Source organism: Triturus cristatus, chromosome 8 (genome assembly GCF_964204655.1).
Source record: "Triturus cristatus chromosome 8, aTriCri1.1, whole genome shotgun sequence".
In the NCBI taxonomy this organism is placed as follows: domain Eukaryota; kingdom Metazoa; phylum Chordata; class Amphibia; order Caudata; family Salamandridae; genus Triturus; species Triturus cristatus.
Window position 1 is genome coordinate 1,387,190,430 of NC_140591.1, and position 17,244 is coordinate 1,387,207,673.

Consider the following 17,244-nt stretch of genomic DNA (forward strand, 5'->3'; position numbering starts at 1 on the left):
ATTGAGAAGTGATGAAGGGGCGACTGGACAGCTGGGAGGTGGGAAACGCCGGAAAAAACACTGGATGGGGCGTGGACGCGGGGGTGTGTGTGTGAGCGAGTGATGTAAATATTTAAATGTGAGAAACCTTACCTCGAGGCCGGGTCCTCTGTCTTCTTTGCTCCTGCTCTCCTGAGTCTGCTTCCAGGAACAGGAAGTAGGTAGCCAGGCTCCCTCCCCTAAGCCAATCACAACACTGCAATGCGGCGTTTTCGGATTGGTCATTGGCACCGGGAGTTGAGTGGGCATGCCACTCCGCACCTGCCCTGCTCCGTGAGTCGAGCAGCCCTACCCACCATCCCGGCCGCAAAGGAAACAAGGCAAGTTTACATCAGGAAGTTATCATCATGAGATGAGTGTTCCTCTTTTTGCACTGCTTGAAAGCAGTGGGTCGGCGCTCTTCCGCCATAGCGGATGAGCCGACACTGGGGGTGCGTCATCTACAGGTGCTAGGCCTGGGCGACTCGACCCCCGGGCCTCCTTTGCTACGTGTCCCACATTCTCCTTACCTGGACATTGACATTGTGGCGCGATCCGCTAAGCTCTCTCCAAATCTGTTACTCAGCCAGCAGGAGCCTCAGCCAGGTGGGATTGCAGAAGCCTGGGTACAGCAGTCACCGCCAAGTCCGCTGGTGAACCTCCAGATGCAGTTGATGCAGCAGGGCCCCCTGAGGCGTGAACTTGCAGCGCTCCTGCAACACTAGTTTGGCGCAGCTCAGAGGCCTCACCCTCCACAGCGTACGGCCACCGCAACCTCATCCGGCCTGTGATGCAGAGAGGTGCCGCCCACCATTGGTAATCACCTCCGTGCACCCCGGTGTAGTGTTGGATCGTAGTATGCGATGCAGACCTCCCTACGCTGGTGCACAGGAGCGCCTCTACCATTCACAGCTCCAAGAGGTGGAAGCAAGGCAGTCTTCTCACCCAGGTCAGCAAAGTGTCTCCATGTGACCGGACAGATTTCACCACTAGGTACGGGCGATCGCCGCGCCTCAATGTCTACCCCCACGGGTCATCGTCTCCACAGCTCTTCCGCATCCCACTCCAGGTTCCTGATGCAGGTCCACTGAGGCAACCAGGCTCCAGACTCAGGTCCAGCGAGGCAGCCAGGCTCCAGACGCAGGTCCAGCGAGGCATCCAGGCTCTATACGCAGGTCCAGTGAGGCATCCAGGCTCTCATCCAGGTCATCCTGGATGTTGGGTGGCTTGAGGGGGTTGTTGATGTGTGTTGCACTTGGCCCTGGTTGCTCCATTATGCATTTCATTTTTTTGTGTGCCTATTTTCCTATTGTAGGTCAACTGATTTTTTCCATTAGAGGCAAAAAACACTCATGTTGGGCTGACTAATGTGCGTTTTTTTGCCGCTAATGGGGCTTTCGTTGGTTTTCGCCCACTAACGCCGGAATTGCTATCGCCATCACGCTAATGTTAGCGGCAGTTTTCACCGCTAATCCCTGAAGCTATCACCATGTAGCGACGTCTTGTAAATACGTCACTAACAAGGAGATAGTTTTTAGCGGTACACAGCGGTAAGAAAATTGTCGCTAACTAGCGTTAGCATTAGTTATCACCAGTCGTTGTACATATGCCCCTAATAGATTTAGGAGTTCAATGAATAGGACATATGTGAATATGTGCAGAAGGATATTATGTGTGTGTGTGTGATATATATATATATATATCTATATATATATATATATATCTATATATATATATATATATCTATATATATATATATTCACTGAAAAAACCATAGGTTTCACACATGTTATAGTTAGCTGGACATTTCACTCATAAAAAACCAATGAAATTCCCCCGTTATAGTTAGTGCAGGCAACTATAACTCACGCGACCGCAATCCTCTGCTGATGACGTCAGATATTACATCACTGTATTTAGACACTTATTTACCCATGTCTTCTTCCATTCATGTTTAGCTATACATATATTACATTTTTTTTTTTTTTCAGAAAGACACATATGTCATCAGTGATGTAATATCTGACGTCATCAGCAGAGGATTGCGGTCGCGTGAGTTATAGTTGCCTGCACTAACTATAACGGGGGAATTTCATTGGTTTTTTATGAGTGAAATGTCCAGCTAACTATAACATGTGTGAAACCTATGGTTTTTTCAGTGAATTTGCAAGGTTTTTTAAATGCTAATTCCTAACTATAACGTGTGTGAAACCTATGGTTTTATCAGTGAATTTGTACGGTTTTTTAAATGCAAATTTTTTTGGGAGATCTTTTGTAAACCTATGTATAAAATAATATATGTACTATATCCTGCATTATGGAATGTTTTTTTTTTTTTTTTATGCATTTTTTTCCGTGCGCGTACGGTAAGCTGACGCTACGCGCTCTGTACGTCATAAGTACGGTGCGCTTACGTGATAGGATGCGCGTACGGTAAGCTGACGCTACGCGCTCCGCACGTCATAAGTACAGCGCGCTTACGTGATACGTACGTGACGTACGCGTACACGCGGAAGCAACGTCGCGGTTACACAGGGGCGTGTAATGCGCATGCGCGAGTGCGTCTTACGTACGCGCTCCATAAGCGCTCCGTAAGCGTCACGTTCGCGCATGCGTATTTTATTTCGAGCGCGTACCGTAAGCTTACGGAGCGCGCACGGTAGGTCATGTGATCCACAAAGAACACTTTTCATTGGTTGAAACTACTTTCAGTTCCAGAAACTTCCCACACCACACCCATTCCCCTCATTACTGCTTGAGATCCCCTAGGAGAAGGAGCTGAATTGACATTGAGATACAATGGCAGAACAGCAGACCTCTTCTGAGAGTGAGGCTAGCAGCACCACCATCATCCAGAGAAGGAGGAAACAAAAGAATTCTTTTGTATGGGAGTATTTTACTTTTCCAGAGGGGGAGAAAAAGGTCAATGCTCCATTGGTCACTTGCACACTTTGTGACCGTGTTTTATCTAGAGGAAATCCAAGGAAGAAGTATTCCTTTGGAAATCACTCTATGATGAGACACCTTAGGGATAGACATCCCAGGACCTTTGCTCGACATACTGGAGAAAACTCTTCAGTAAGTCACCAGAGCCCAACCTCAGAAGCTCAGCCGAGTACATCATCGGCAGCTCAGCTGAGCCCTTCCTCTGAGGTGGGAGCATCACCTTCTTCTGCTCCTCTGGACGTTAACCCTCGATTTGGGAGGGTTGTAATGAGGTGTATAACGTGTTCTGGTCTTATTGTTTTTGGGGAGACCAGTGTTCCCCTTATTAACAATAAGATAGACCAGCACGTTTGTAGACGCTCATAATATTCCCATTCTTTCTTTCCTCCATCCCTGTATGAACCCAACGGCTCTTTTAAGAGCCAACCTTACCTCACAATTTTTTTTATTTTTTTTTAAGCTTTCCTTTTTGAAAAAATGTTTTTGCCGTGCGCGCACGGTACGCGTAATTACGCGAAGTTCGCGGAATTTTTCCTCGCGGAATTTCTCCGTTTACGCCGTGCGCGTACGCTGCGCGCATTCGGCGATTTTTTGAAAAAAAAATTAAAATTAATTTTTTGCCCTTGGGGGTCCTTCTGAGACCCCCTGACAAAGGCTAGGGGGTCAGGAACTGTCCAGCCTGCCCCCTTTTCACGTTATCCACCTTTGTTTTTCACCCCCTCAGACTGCGAGAGACAAAATGGCGGCCGACACTTCCTGGTTTCGACCGATTCGAATGTTTACTTTGATCTAACAACCAATCAGAATCGCGCTCGCGCACGGCACCGTACGCGTACGGTAAGCTTACCGTAAGCGCACGGAGCGCGCCCATAGATATATATATTGATTTCAATGCTATTTTCTCAGGAAATACTGAACAGATTTACACAAGACCTTCAAAAGGCACATCCCTGACCTGAGGGCTACCTCTCTGCCAAATTTCACATAATTCTGTTCAGCCGTTCGGGCTGTAGCTCGGACTAAAGGTCCTATGGAAAAATGCATGGGGAAAACGCGTTTTGGGACCCCCCTTTTTTCTCAGCCCCCGCTTGACGAATCCCCCCGAGACTTTCAGGGTAGGAGCGGAGCGTAGCGCCCCATTAGTTTTGAAAATTTCGCGAGGATTCGTCAACCGGCGCCAAAGTTATTCAAAATAGAATTTTCAGATTTCCTATGGAAACACGGTCCTAACTATATAATATATATATATATATTACCTACTGGCGGTCGCCAGTAGGTAGTTATAGTTAGGACCACGTTTCCATAGGAAATCCGCAACATTCTATTTTGAATAACTTTGGCGCCGGTCGACGAATCCTCGCGAATTTTTCAAAATAGGTGGGGCGCTACGCTCCGCTCCTACCCTGAAAGTCTCGGGGGGATTCGTCAAGCGGGGGCTGAGATAAAAGGGGGGTCCCAAAACGCGTTTTTCCCATGCATTTTTCCATAGGACCTTTAGACAGGGCTACAGCCCGAACGGCTGAACAGAATTACTAGAAATTTGGCAGAGAGGTAGTCCTCAGGTCAAGGAAGTGCCTTTTGTAGGTTTGGTGTAAATCTGTTCAGTAGATTCTGAGAAAATAGCCTTTAAATCAATATATATATCTGAGCCAGCTTACGGTGCGCTTACGGTATGCTTACCGTACGCGTACGGTGGCGTGCGCGAGCGCGATTCTGATTGGCTGTTCGATCTAAGTAAACATTCGAATCGGCCGAAACCAGGAAGCGGCGGCCGCCATTTTCTCTCTCGCACTGAGAGTGATTTCAAAAAAATAAAGCCCAAAAACATGTAAAGGGGCTGTTTAGACAGCTCCCACACACATAGCCATGTTGAGGGAGTCCCCAAAGATCCCCCAAGGCCAAAAACGGAATTTTTATTTTTTTGGTAATTTCGCCGATTACGCTTACCGTACGCGTACGGTAAAAAATTTAGAAAAAAAAAAAATTATCCACACTCTCTCCACCCCGTGTGCAATTGGTGCCCGCAGGGCACTAATTGTGCACGGCTTATTATTTATGAGATAAACTAAAATATTAAAAAAATAAATAAAAAAATAAAAAATTATCCACACTCTCTCCACCCCGTGTGCAAATGGTGTCCGATGGGCACCATTTGTGCATGGCTTATAAAATATACGAAAAATTAAAATATTACCTTTCAAAACGAAGTGCATCATATGTCCTCCATGTGCGCACGGTGCGCGAAGCGCATCGTGCGTACATGGCCCATCTAGCGTAACGTGGGCACGCGGTGCGCATAGCGCACCGCGTGCCCACCGTGTGTGCACGGCACTAACTGCGTAAAGTGGGCGCGCGGTGCGCGAAGCGCACCGCGTGCTCACTGTGCGCGCACGGTGCGCGAAGCGCACCATGCGCGCACGGAACGAACTGCGTTAAGTGGGCGTGCACGCCACGAATGGCGTAAAGTAACTTAGCATTTAAAAAAACGTACAAATTCACTGAAAAAACCATAGGTTTCACACACGTTATAGTTAGGAATTAGCACTTAAAAAACCTTGCAAATTCACTGAAAAAACCATAGGTTTCACACATGTTATAGTTAGCGGAAATTTTACTGATAAAAAACCAATGAAATTCCCCCGTTATAGTTAGTGCAGGCAACTATAACTCACGCGACCGCAATCTTCTGCTGATGACATATGTGTCTTTATGAAAAAAAAATATTTGTAATATATGTATAGCTAAAAATGTATGGAAGAAGACATGGGCAAATAAGTGTCTAAATACAGTATTAGCATCAGCAGAGGATTGCGGTCGCGTGAGTTATAGTTGCCTGCACTAACTATAACGGGGGAATTTCATTGGTTTTTTATCAGTAAAATTTCCGCTAACTATAACATGTGTGAAACCTATGGTTTCTTCAGTGAATATATATATATATATAGAGAGAGAGAGAGAGAGAGAGAGAGGGAAAGAGAGGGAAAGAGAGAGATATGTTCCAATGTTCGTAAGTGATGACAACAAGGAGTAGAAATTCGAGAGTATGATGATTGATCTTAAACCTATTAATTTTGAAATAGCAGGTTAAGTATAGAAAATAATTAGTTTATTTGGAAATTGTGAATGGACTTTATTGTAATTGGTATATTGTGCACTATAAGTCACAGTTGTGAGCATTGGATGTAATGATGTTGATTGATCTACTCAATTTGAAGATTGTTTTTTAGGCATGTCATATGTTTTTAAATGTGCTCAAGAGAGAGTTATTTTTATCTTTGTCTGCAGCCTTGGGAAAGGAGATGGCCCAGAAACACGTGTTGGCTGTATTTTCTCAAAACAAGAGTATGAAATTGGACTGTAATAGTACTGAAATACTTTGAATAAAGGAGTGTGGAAAACAAACTTTTCAAAAAATATGTTTGTGGGATAATATGTCACTAAGACCTAATATGGGATTGTTTGAAATCAAATGAGCACCATAGGAGTGAGTGCTGAAGGTGCAGGCAACGGGTATTATTTCCTGACTTTCCCTAAGTAAGTGTCAATCTATGGTACTAGAAAAGTCAAGTTGTGAATACTGAAAAGTAAACTTACTCAAAAGTGTAAACTTACTCAAAGTGCGAGTTACCTGTGTGAATCAAGCCCGTTATATCTACAGTGAATCCCAATGTATATTGGACAACCTGTTCATCACTATTTGGAAGAAAGAAGCCCAGGTCTGAGAGTGTAAGACAATTAAAACTGGAAGTATGCCTTTTTGGCTAATTTAGTCCATAAAAAATGTCTATCAGCCATATCAAACGTGGATTTAAAATCCATAATACATACTGCTAAAGTGCCTGTACATGGGATTTCATATGTAAGTGGGGAGGAGGTGTGGCCTAGCAGATAGAGCTATCTCCTTTGGAACCTAGGTAGTCAGGTTGGAATCCCTGCCTTGGTGCTTGACTCAACATTGTGTGATTCTGGACAAATTACTTAATGGCCCGGTGCCTAAAAATGTGAAATGTAATGTGTGTAAAATATATTTTTGTAATCATCACTTGATATACATAATCATTTCCATACATATTATGTAATGTACTGCGCTCTGTTGCTTCATAGATAAATTTGTGCTATATAAACAAAAATACATATATATAATATAGTTTAAAGCAAAAATATGATCCATAGTTGCTTGACCGGCTTAGCCAGCATGAAAGGCTACATGTTTCAGTAAGATAATATGATTTGTTAACACCCACTTCTCTAAAGCTCCCACCACAATATAATACAAAGTTATTAGTCAATACTTTGACAAAACACTGATTAAAGAAATCACTGTGTCATGAATATCTCCCTTCATACAAATGGGCAAACTAACACCCCATCAGCTACTTGACATACAGCCTGTTGAAGCTGTCAAACTATATAAAATGTGAATGTAAAAAATGTATTCCAAAGTTTAGCACCTGTCAAAAATCCTAACCTTGTATTCTCGATCCAATGGGAATGCATCACTCTGCCACCCCTCACCACAACCACGACTGACCACACATAGTATGATATGTGAAGCGAATAATAGAAGCAGTGAAAGGGGAATAAAAAACAAATAAAATTGATATCGCTCTCCGCCTCTTCATCTGGGCACAGACATCTGCAAATTGATATGAATAGCCAAAGACAAATAGTAGAGCCTTTCATAGTCTGCCATTAACATCCTGCATCTAACTTCAACAGTGAAAAAAATGCTTTACAATATCACTGTGTAACCAGTTATTTGTGTCTTAAGTACGAAACTGACATGCCTGAACCTGAAAAGCAACAAGATAAAAGTAACCACTGAAATGCTGATTAAACTCTCTACCTATTGACAACATAACTACCTTTACTTCGTACATATGTACCATTTGATATTGAGTAACTTATGACTTAATTGCACATATATATGTATTGTTCTCATAGTTAGACATTCCAGACTGGTTAAATATAAAAACACATTTATCGTTTTTTATTTTTTTTCTAATTTCATCTTTTGCCCATGATGACAACAGCTCAGCAGTGAGTTATAGTACAGTCTATGGCTTCCTCAAGGCTTAACAGCAGGGGTAGGAGTAATCTTCACCAGGATTTACCCATTCCGAACCCATGTGCACTAATGGGGACCATTTGCCCTTCCCCTACCAACACCATTCGTGTTGTAGGAAGCACACCTCTATGCAAAGAAGCTATTCTTCAGAATAGCAAGAAACTCATAAATACCAGTGGAAAGTTGACTAGAGGAGTTCTTCAAGCCTCGAGGAAGGACTATCGTTAAATAGTGAGCTGGTGTCATCATGAAAAAGGATGAAATTAGGAGAAATGAGGACAATTTTTTTCTCTCACATGAATCCAGCAGGGAATGTGAATATATGATAATAATATTGTACCAAGAAATCTATTCGTACAAATGGATGGAATTTTTAAACTCTTTCTCAGATTATTCATGCCAATAGATCTGCACACCGTAGGTGAATGAATGAATGAATGAAAGTAGTTTTATATAGCGCAACGTTCACTCCAAGGAGTATCTTGGTGCTTATGCGGAAAAAGAACACCTGAGAGGAGAAGAACTAGCATGAACTAGAATGGCAGAGCTTTAGATAAGAGACCACACAGTATTATGTGGAATACCAAAGATCCAGGTTTTTAAGGACCTCCTAAAAATGGGTTTAGTTTGTGTGTGCCTAAGTTGTGTTGGCAGGAAGATCCGAGCTTTGGTCCCTAGGGCCGCCATTGTCTTTCCACCTCTAGTTTTAAGTTTAAAATTGGGGACTGTTAAAATATTCTCTGAGGATGACCATAGAGTGAGTTGCGTGGTGTATGGCTTAGTTCTGGAATTTAGGTGTTCTGGTCCGTTTTTTTTTGTGGTTTTATAAATGATAGTCAGGACCTTAAAAAGAATCCTCTTATGGACAGGCAGCCAACTGAGGGGTTTTAGTGCTGTTGCTGAGGAGGAGTCTCTAGGCAGTTTGAGTACCAACCTCGCTGCAGCATTCTGGACTACCTGTAGTCTTCGCAGGACCGTTTTTTTGGTTCCTGCATAAAGACTATTACAGTAGTTCAGACGAGAGAAAATTAAGGCTGCTACCACCGTCTTCTTAGCAGGCATTGGGAGTAGATCGAAGAATTTTCTGAAATTTGTTATTATTTGAAAACAAGTGCCTGCCACAGCGAGAGCTTGCTTGTGGAAGGATAATGTGTGATTAAATTTTATTCCCAGATTTCTCACAGTGTCTACTGTAATTGGAGGTGGAGCCGAATTTGACAGCCACCACTGCTCAGGTCTGAATACGTTGGACTTGCATAATCTCTGTTTTAGAGTTGTTACATTTAAGATGATTCAGTTTCATCCAATCCATCACTGCTGTTAGACAGTGGTGAAGTTTTTCTTCCGTCACTGTAGAATTTCTATCAAGGGTGAGGATCAGTTGAGTGTCATCTGCATAGGCGATGGATTCAACATCATAAGAGTCCATCAGAAAGAACAGTGGTGCCATATAAAGTTTAAAAAGGGTTGGGCTCAAGGACGAGCCCCGAGGAACCCCTGATGCCAGCCACTTTTCTCCCGATTTGCAACATCCCAATGTAACAATCTGATGCCTGTTTTCTAAAAAAGATGTAATCCAGGCCAATGCATTATTTTTGATTCCACTGTGTGCAAGTCTGTCTCTCAGGATATCATGAGAGACCGTATCAAACGCAGCTGACAAGTCCAACAGAACCAGCACCAGTTCCAAAGTTAAAGTAAGCTTTATTGTTCGGTTAGTTAAACCATTACAATATAAGGCGAGAAAATAACTAAATAAATAAATAAGTACATTAATGGTGATAAAACGTCCAAGCCAGGTAGGGAAGAGAAGGTGTTCAGTGTCCAGGTCTGTCAGCTGAATGTTGGGGGACATTCTCTGTGCAATGTGCAAAGAGCTGCTTGCTGGCCATTCGGAGTGGGTTCACTTTACTGGTTTGTCGACTAGGCTATTGGAGTGTTTCATTGTGCAAAGGTGCAGGGGACAGTTGCATAAAAATGATTGTCGTTAACCTAACTAAGGCCACCGGCAGGTCTGCTTAGAAGAGAGAGAACTCGTGCAAAGGTTATTTAACATGGCAGTAGAAGTGGTTGGCTTGCTATAGATGTTTATTAGTGCAAACGTGCAAATGGTTTGTATGTCCCATTGGTAGAAAAAGTGATTGATGCAAGGAGGATGACTTGAGCAAAATAGATGTTATATGGCAGTAAATTAGACTGGGGTTGCCTCAATCCAGTGGCCATATTTGGTGTAACTAAAAGGAAACTGCACCCTTGTTGCCGTAGGGAACAGGTGTTCGAGGCTGGCATAGCTGTCCTGGCAATTGTAATGCTTTCTTTAGTGCCTGGGCAACTCCCTGAAGGTGCCTTATTTTTCGGGAGATAACTCGGAGATCTCCAGCGTTTAAGCAAGTTTATATGGCTTGTCTCCAGGTAATGAAATGAAATCCAGTATTTGTAAAGCGCACAATTACCCGAGGGTGTCAAGGCGCTGGGGGCCGTCGGGAAGATTAAGCGAGCTATTGCCCAGAGTCACATGGTGCTGGACTAACCTGCCGCCAGTACCGGGGATCGAAACGTGAACCCTGTGGTCCGGAGTCAGGCGCCCAGGCCGCTGCGCCACACCCCTTCCAGGTGCGCTCCCTTGCTTGGTTCCAAAGGGGCCTGAACCTTCGGCGGCTTAGGATTATGGTGGACCTGCAAAGGGAAATGATGTGAATTGCATCCTCCTTTGGTAGACCACACAGCCTGCATGGGGCCTCTTCTTCTGCTCTTTACCATGGCACTGCATGGGGGTTACAGGGGAGGATGCCTAGATGGTGCTCCAAAAATTTAGCCTTAATCCTACTGCTGAAGGCCTCGCCCAGGTATTGCTGTGGTTTAAGGGAGGTGTGACTGTTTAGCACTATCCACGCATGGGAATGTTTCTCAAGGGATTCCTTCTCCTCCAGGGATGAGATTGGGTTTGAAGATTTGTTTGAAGAACTTCTGAACGTTTCTGGGATAGGCGATGTGGACCACAGTTGAAATAGACCAAGCAAGTCCACCAGTTCACCACAATACATCAAAATAGATATTAATGTGGCATAGAGTTCTGCAGAGCCTTACGGTCCGTTAATGTGTTCTGACAGCCTAACTCCTGTTGTTGACTATTGAGGAACTAGTGATATTTCCAGGGGCATAACACAGGCCCCTGAGGTGCAGTGGGCCCCAAACATCCAGTGAACCCCAGCCTTTCAATGTGACCCCATTCAGCAACAAGGCGAAAGTACATCAGTAAAAACTGAGAGCCTCAGTGGCCTTCTATCATATGTTGCGGGGGGAGGCTTCATCATTTTGTGTTACGCCACTGACCATTTACATTATCCTGATGTCCCACCCCCACTATGATTGTATATTGTCCTGAGGCCACTATGTGCTACTGTTGTGGCAGCTACCCCAATGCTGCATAGAAGGGACCGTCAAACCATGGAGAAGGCCATTATATGCTACCATAGTAGCCCTTATCACAATGTCACAAAAAAGATAGAAATGTCGTAGTTATAAGGATGCCATGTATAACTGCAGGATGGGGTCATTTTGCCAGCATGTGCAAAAACACAGAAGAGGAAGTTAGAGATGTATTATTAGCAGGTCATCACAGAAGAGAATTGCACACATCCTCTATGAAAATTGATGGGAAAAGGTGTGCAGTTTAAATGAAGCAAACAGTGCCAGGAAGTTCTTAAATTGTGAAACTGCCATGCAACTCTGTTGAAAGGATTGGATTCTAAATTGGAGTGTACAGCACCAACTGATGCAGGTAATTTAGGTATTAGAATTGTATTTTCGCAGAAATGTAAGGAAGGGGAAAAGGCAATTTCATTTGATTCAAGGTCAGTCAGTAGCACCTGCGGACCAAAGTATTCTGTGGTTCAAGACTGGCAGATCTGTGTGTGGAGTGGAGTCCATTATTAGGACTGTCTGCAAACGCTTGATAGCCTTGTTAGCTGCACAAGGAATGTCTACAGAGCCTGCTAGCTTTATGTTTGTACATGCACTACCAGAAAGACATTTATGTTATGTTATGTTAAAATTATTTGTATAGCGCACTTCCTCCCACTGGTATGGCCTTGTGGCGCTACAGGAGCCCAGCCATCTTCTGCTCTAAATTTCATTGAATTCAATTGAAGCTGAGAGTCGGATTGGTTCTTTAGCTGTCACTGTCAGTCGTATTTGTGTGGTTCTCACTGATTTTGTTGAGAGTATATCAATCACTGAGGAGTCTGTGAGTTATCATTGAGTTTGGCCAGAGACCTCACTGTTAGACCTTGCACCATTGGCGTGAGTCCCCCTTCCATTTTTCGCTTTTGTCTCCTCTGTGTTTGCCTGTGTTAGATGCCCTGGGCGCTGTGCCACTACCATTCAGTGCCACATCGTGAATGCTCCCTATTGTAAGTTGACTGTATGAATTGGTATCATCCTCATTGACGCAAGGAACATGATAGGAAAGTCGAATTTAGTATGCCTGAGCTCCAAATATTAAAGTACATCTTTTAGTGACAATTATTTTTACATTCTGTGGTTAAAACTACCACTTTTGGGAAGTAAGTATTTTCTTGCCTAAGCCTTCCCGTGTGCTCGGCAGTTATGTGTATTGGCTGTCTGGTTTTGGAGGGTCAGGGCAGGCTGAGACCGACCTGGATTAAATAGAGAGATCTGCAGTTGGAGTATGGGGAGGGGTAACCCTTTGATCTGAGCAGGGCTGTGTCGGGCAAGGTGAATGATGGCTCCGCCTCCCACTGTGCGTCTGATGGCAGACTCCCTCTCCCTGAAAGGCAGGATGTAGCCTCGTAAATAAAGTGCTTTAGGACGACACCAAACTGGTTCTGGCTAGGTTCAGTGATTAGTGACTCTTTGAGAACAAAGACTTTTGGGGTATAAAGATCTATGCAAAAAACCCCTACAGTGTGTTACTTCGGGATGTCAAGACGAACCTCTGTCCGTGTAACGAGAGGGAAAGGACTTTGAAACTTTCATCCATCTGGCTGAAGCAGCTACCCAAGGGCCTGATTTCAGCTTGCCTCCTGCTGATGTCTCAGGGACATTAGACTTCACCCAGCAGCTGTCCAGATTCCTATTTGAGAGGGATTCTACTCACAGGTGAGGCCTCTGTTGAGAATTCCAGAGCCTCTGGTTCTACTGCAGGGAACGCGGGCTGGAAGTCATCGTATCGCTAGCGTGGGCCGCTGCAGCTGAGGAGCTGTGCTGCTGAGTGCCCGCATTTGCCATACTACGGAAATCATCGTTATCACTATTGTGGGCTGCCGCAGCTGAGAAGCTGTTACAGCTGAAAGCCCGCATTTGCCTGTGTCACCAAAGTAATTGTGATCGCTATTGTGGGCTGCCGCAGCTGAGGAGTTGTTGCCGCTGAGTGCCCTCATTTGCCGACCTACGAGAATCATTGCTATCACTATTGTGGGCCGCTGCAGCTGAAGAGCTGTGCCGCTGAGTGCCCGCATTTGCCGTCCTACGAGAATCATCGCTATCGCTATTGTGGGCCGCTGCAGGTGAAGAACTGTGCCGCTGAGTGCCCGCATTTGCCGTCCTACGAGAATCATCGCTATTGCTATTGTGGGGTGCTGCAGCTGAAGAGCTATGCCGCTGAGTGCCCTCATTTGCCGTCCTACGAGAATCATCACTATCGCTATTGTGGGCTGCTGCAGCTGAGGAGCTGTGCCGCTGAGTGTCCGCATTTGCCGTCCTACGAGAATCATCGCTATCGCTATTGTGGGCCACTGCAGCTGAGGAGTTGTATCACTGAGTGCCCGCGCTAGTCACCACTTTGAGGATCTTGCTATCACTTGTGGGTGCCTGCCTTTAAGCACCCTCCCAGGATTATCGTGAGTGCATGCCGCAGACCGCTACAGCAGGGAGCTGTGGCTGCGGCGAGTCCGCCTGTCATCACCGCGGCTTCCTTGTGAGGCTGCGTGCCGTGCCCCTTTAAATCTCAGGTACATTGTGCATCACCGGGTCGCGTGGGCCCTGGCCTCGAACTAAGTTTGTTCCACACGCTTTTTGAGTGCCTCTATTGCTTTGAAGTGAATCTGTAATTATGTGCATTGTGGTTTCTTGATCGCTTTTGAGCCTTGTGTTAAGCCTATATAAAGATACTTATTTTTCTACAGTTACTTGTGTGGTGTCACTTTGTAGTGTCTTCACTGCGTTATTGTGTATGGTCTTAAATGCTTCACACACTGCATCTGAGATAGGCCTGTCTGCTCGTGCTACATTACCACAGGGTTGAGCAGGGGTTGTCAAAGGGCGTAGCCCCTTACTCTGACTTAGGAAGAAGGATCCCTATTTGGACATCGGCACCAGCCGCTGCCAACTGGAGATCCCCATTTCTAACACTCACCAAGTGCACCGGGTGCCCTTTGAGTAATTTAGTATGTGTATTGTGCCGAATGTATTATGTGTGAATGAAAGAGTGAAATGAATGAATGAATGAATGAATGAATAAGACTTGTAGAGGGCAGCAGTTGCCCAAAGGCATCAAGGCACTAAAGAACACACTACAGCACCTGGTATTTCCAGGCGGTCTCCCATCCAGGTAATGACCAGGCCCGACCCCGCTTAACTTCTGAGATCTAACGAGATTAGGAGCTTTCAGGGTGGTATGGCTGCAGTATGTAAGTGGAACAACCAAAGACAAATGGTGCTCTTGAGAAAATTAGATGGCCATACATAGGCCTATCTGGAAGGTACTGGATGACTGCAGGAGTAAGTCTGTGGCTTCAGAGACACCAGTACTACTTGTCATAAAGCCTGCCTAGTTGCTCTTGAATTCCACATGTATCAGAGAACTGATCTAGCATGTATTCTGTGGTGTACTGGTGTGTGGGTTGTCAAGAAGACAAGCACTGTTTTGAGCTTGGAGGTAGCTAACTTTTTGCATATGTGGCATGTGTCACATGCATGTTCAAACTTCTGTATAAGGTCTTCTGTTAGCTCTGTTGTGGTCAAGCTGATACAACACTATGGCTTATCTTTGCTTTGTTAAATATTTGTTTTGTGTTCTGTCTAATGTCTTCTAAGCAGTGCTGTCTTAATTCATGGGCACGCTGGGCAGTTGCCCGGGGGCCCCACGAGCATAGGGACCCCATGCAGACCGGAATTTAACAATATGTGAAGACGTTTTCTGAGCATCACTATAGGCCCCCGGGCAAAGTAGTGCACTGGGCCCTGCCTACACAACCACTCACTGGAATAAAAATATTTAATTGCAAATTATTGTTAAATTCTGGCAGTGGAAGGAACAGGGGTTATGGGGCCCAGCAATTGTCCTTAGTTCTCCTTTGGTTGGATCTGGTTTCTGATGCTCTAGATAATGGGAAATCCCTTACCCATTAGTTTATAGATATGTGAAGAAGTTTTCTGAGCATCGGGTAGAAATATTGAATGTAAGGAATTAGTTCCAATATTTAAAGTCTTCTCTCTATATCACAGACTTCCAAGCCTTAATTTATGTTTCTCATAAGTCTTTTTAATACATGCATGTGATCATACGACAACTATTTAGAAAACAGATCAGCCAACACGTGTTTCGCCCTTGGCCCGCAAGCCGGGGCTTTTTCAAGGCGTTAAATAAGAAGGGTGTCCCTACTATTGGTCAGTTTCCATTTCATTGTTCGTTAACAGCCGACTGTCATTACCATTTTGGGGGAACCAATGTGTCTAATTTGCATACGGGCTATGCGAAGACCAGACGGATGGTCTCTAACAGAGCACTAAGAGCCTCATGATAGATCAAACTTAACAAACAATGAAATGGAAACTGACCAATAGTAGGGACACCCTTCTTATTTAATGCCTTGCAAAAGCCCCGGTTTGCGGGCCAAGGGTGAAACACGTGTTGGCTGATCTGTTTTCTAAATAGCTGTCGTATGATCACATGCATGTATTAAAAAGACTTAGGAGAAACATAAATTAAGGCTTGGAAGTCTGTGATATAGAGAGAAGACTTTAAATATTGGAACTAATTCCTTACATTCAATATTTCTACCCGATGCTCAGAAAACCTCTTCACATATCTATAAACTAATGGGTAAGGGGTTTCCCATTATCTAGAGCATCAGAAACCAGATCCAACCAAAGGAGAACTAAGGACAACTGCTGGGCCCCATAACCCCTGTTCCTTCCACTGCCAGAATTTAACAATAATTTGCAATTAAATATTTTTATTCCAGTGAGTGGTTGTGTAGGCAGGGCCCAGTGCACTACTTTGCCCGGGGGCCTATAGTGATGCCCAGAAAACGTCTTCACATATTGTTAAATTCTGGTCTGCATGGGGTCCCTATGCTCGTGGGGCCCCCGGGCAACTGCCCAGCGTGCCCATGAATTAAGACAGCACTGCTTTCAATGGCAATATTTACAAGCAGACGCCAATAATGAGACATGTTTTCTGGCAGACTTAAGGGAGGCTGCCTTTCACTGGTGAATTAATCAGTGGATGTGTGAATGAACTCTAAATGTGTGAAGAAGTGAAAGAGTGATTACCTACCAACATTTGGGACTTTTATAGAGTGAAATTGGGGAATGTTGTAGTCGTTCATTGCCACTCACGCAAGAAACAGGGACATTCTAAAAGGTATGTCAATCCATAGCAAACACAGTATAAAAACAACTTAACCTCTCTCAGCAGAAACAGTTCCGGTTTTGTTTTAACACCTTTATCGGCCTGTTCCCTCCTCCCTTACTTGTGAGAAAGAGGTGACTTGTGCTTTTCAGGCGTGGCTCAAACACACCCCAAGCACAAACGCTGCGCAAGCACAAAGTTTTGTGTTTACTATTCTGAAAAGGCTTAACTGACAGCTACTGAGATACTTTTCTGTGGAAATGTAACTGAGTTGAAACCTACACTTCTACAGTCCGCGGCAGAGCTCCCAAAAAATAAGTATTCAGCAGGAAAGGCACAGACGAAAAGTGTTAGGAAATGTGTTACCACATGATTTTTTAAACTGACTGAAAAGAAGTAAGTTGTCATGAACTGTATTCTGAGATACTTGTGAGTCTAAAACGTTCATGTGGTTAAATTTTCAATAAAAATGCATCCAAATACATTCTACCATGCCCCTCATTGCGAGTTTATTTGGTAAAATAGGCGCTAAAATGTGGCAGGCAGGAAATACATCACCAAACAGTATTACCAATGTATAGGGCTGCAGCGCGGGAGGTCGCGTGAGCGCTGCAGC

General features: G+C 44.4%; 1 pseudogene; it reads right to left on the bottom strand.

The window, feature by feature from the left end:
- Nucleotides 1–14,562: 14,562 nt before the first annotated feature.
- Nucleotides 14,563–14,681, bottom strand: LOC146805802 (5S ribosomal RNA; annotated as a pseudogene).
- Between the last annotated feature and the right edge of the window lie 2,563 nt (nucleotides 14,682–17,244).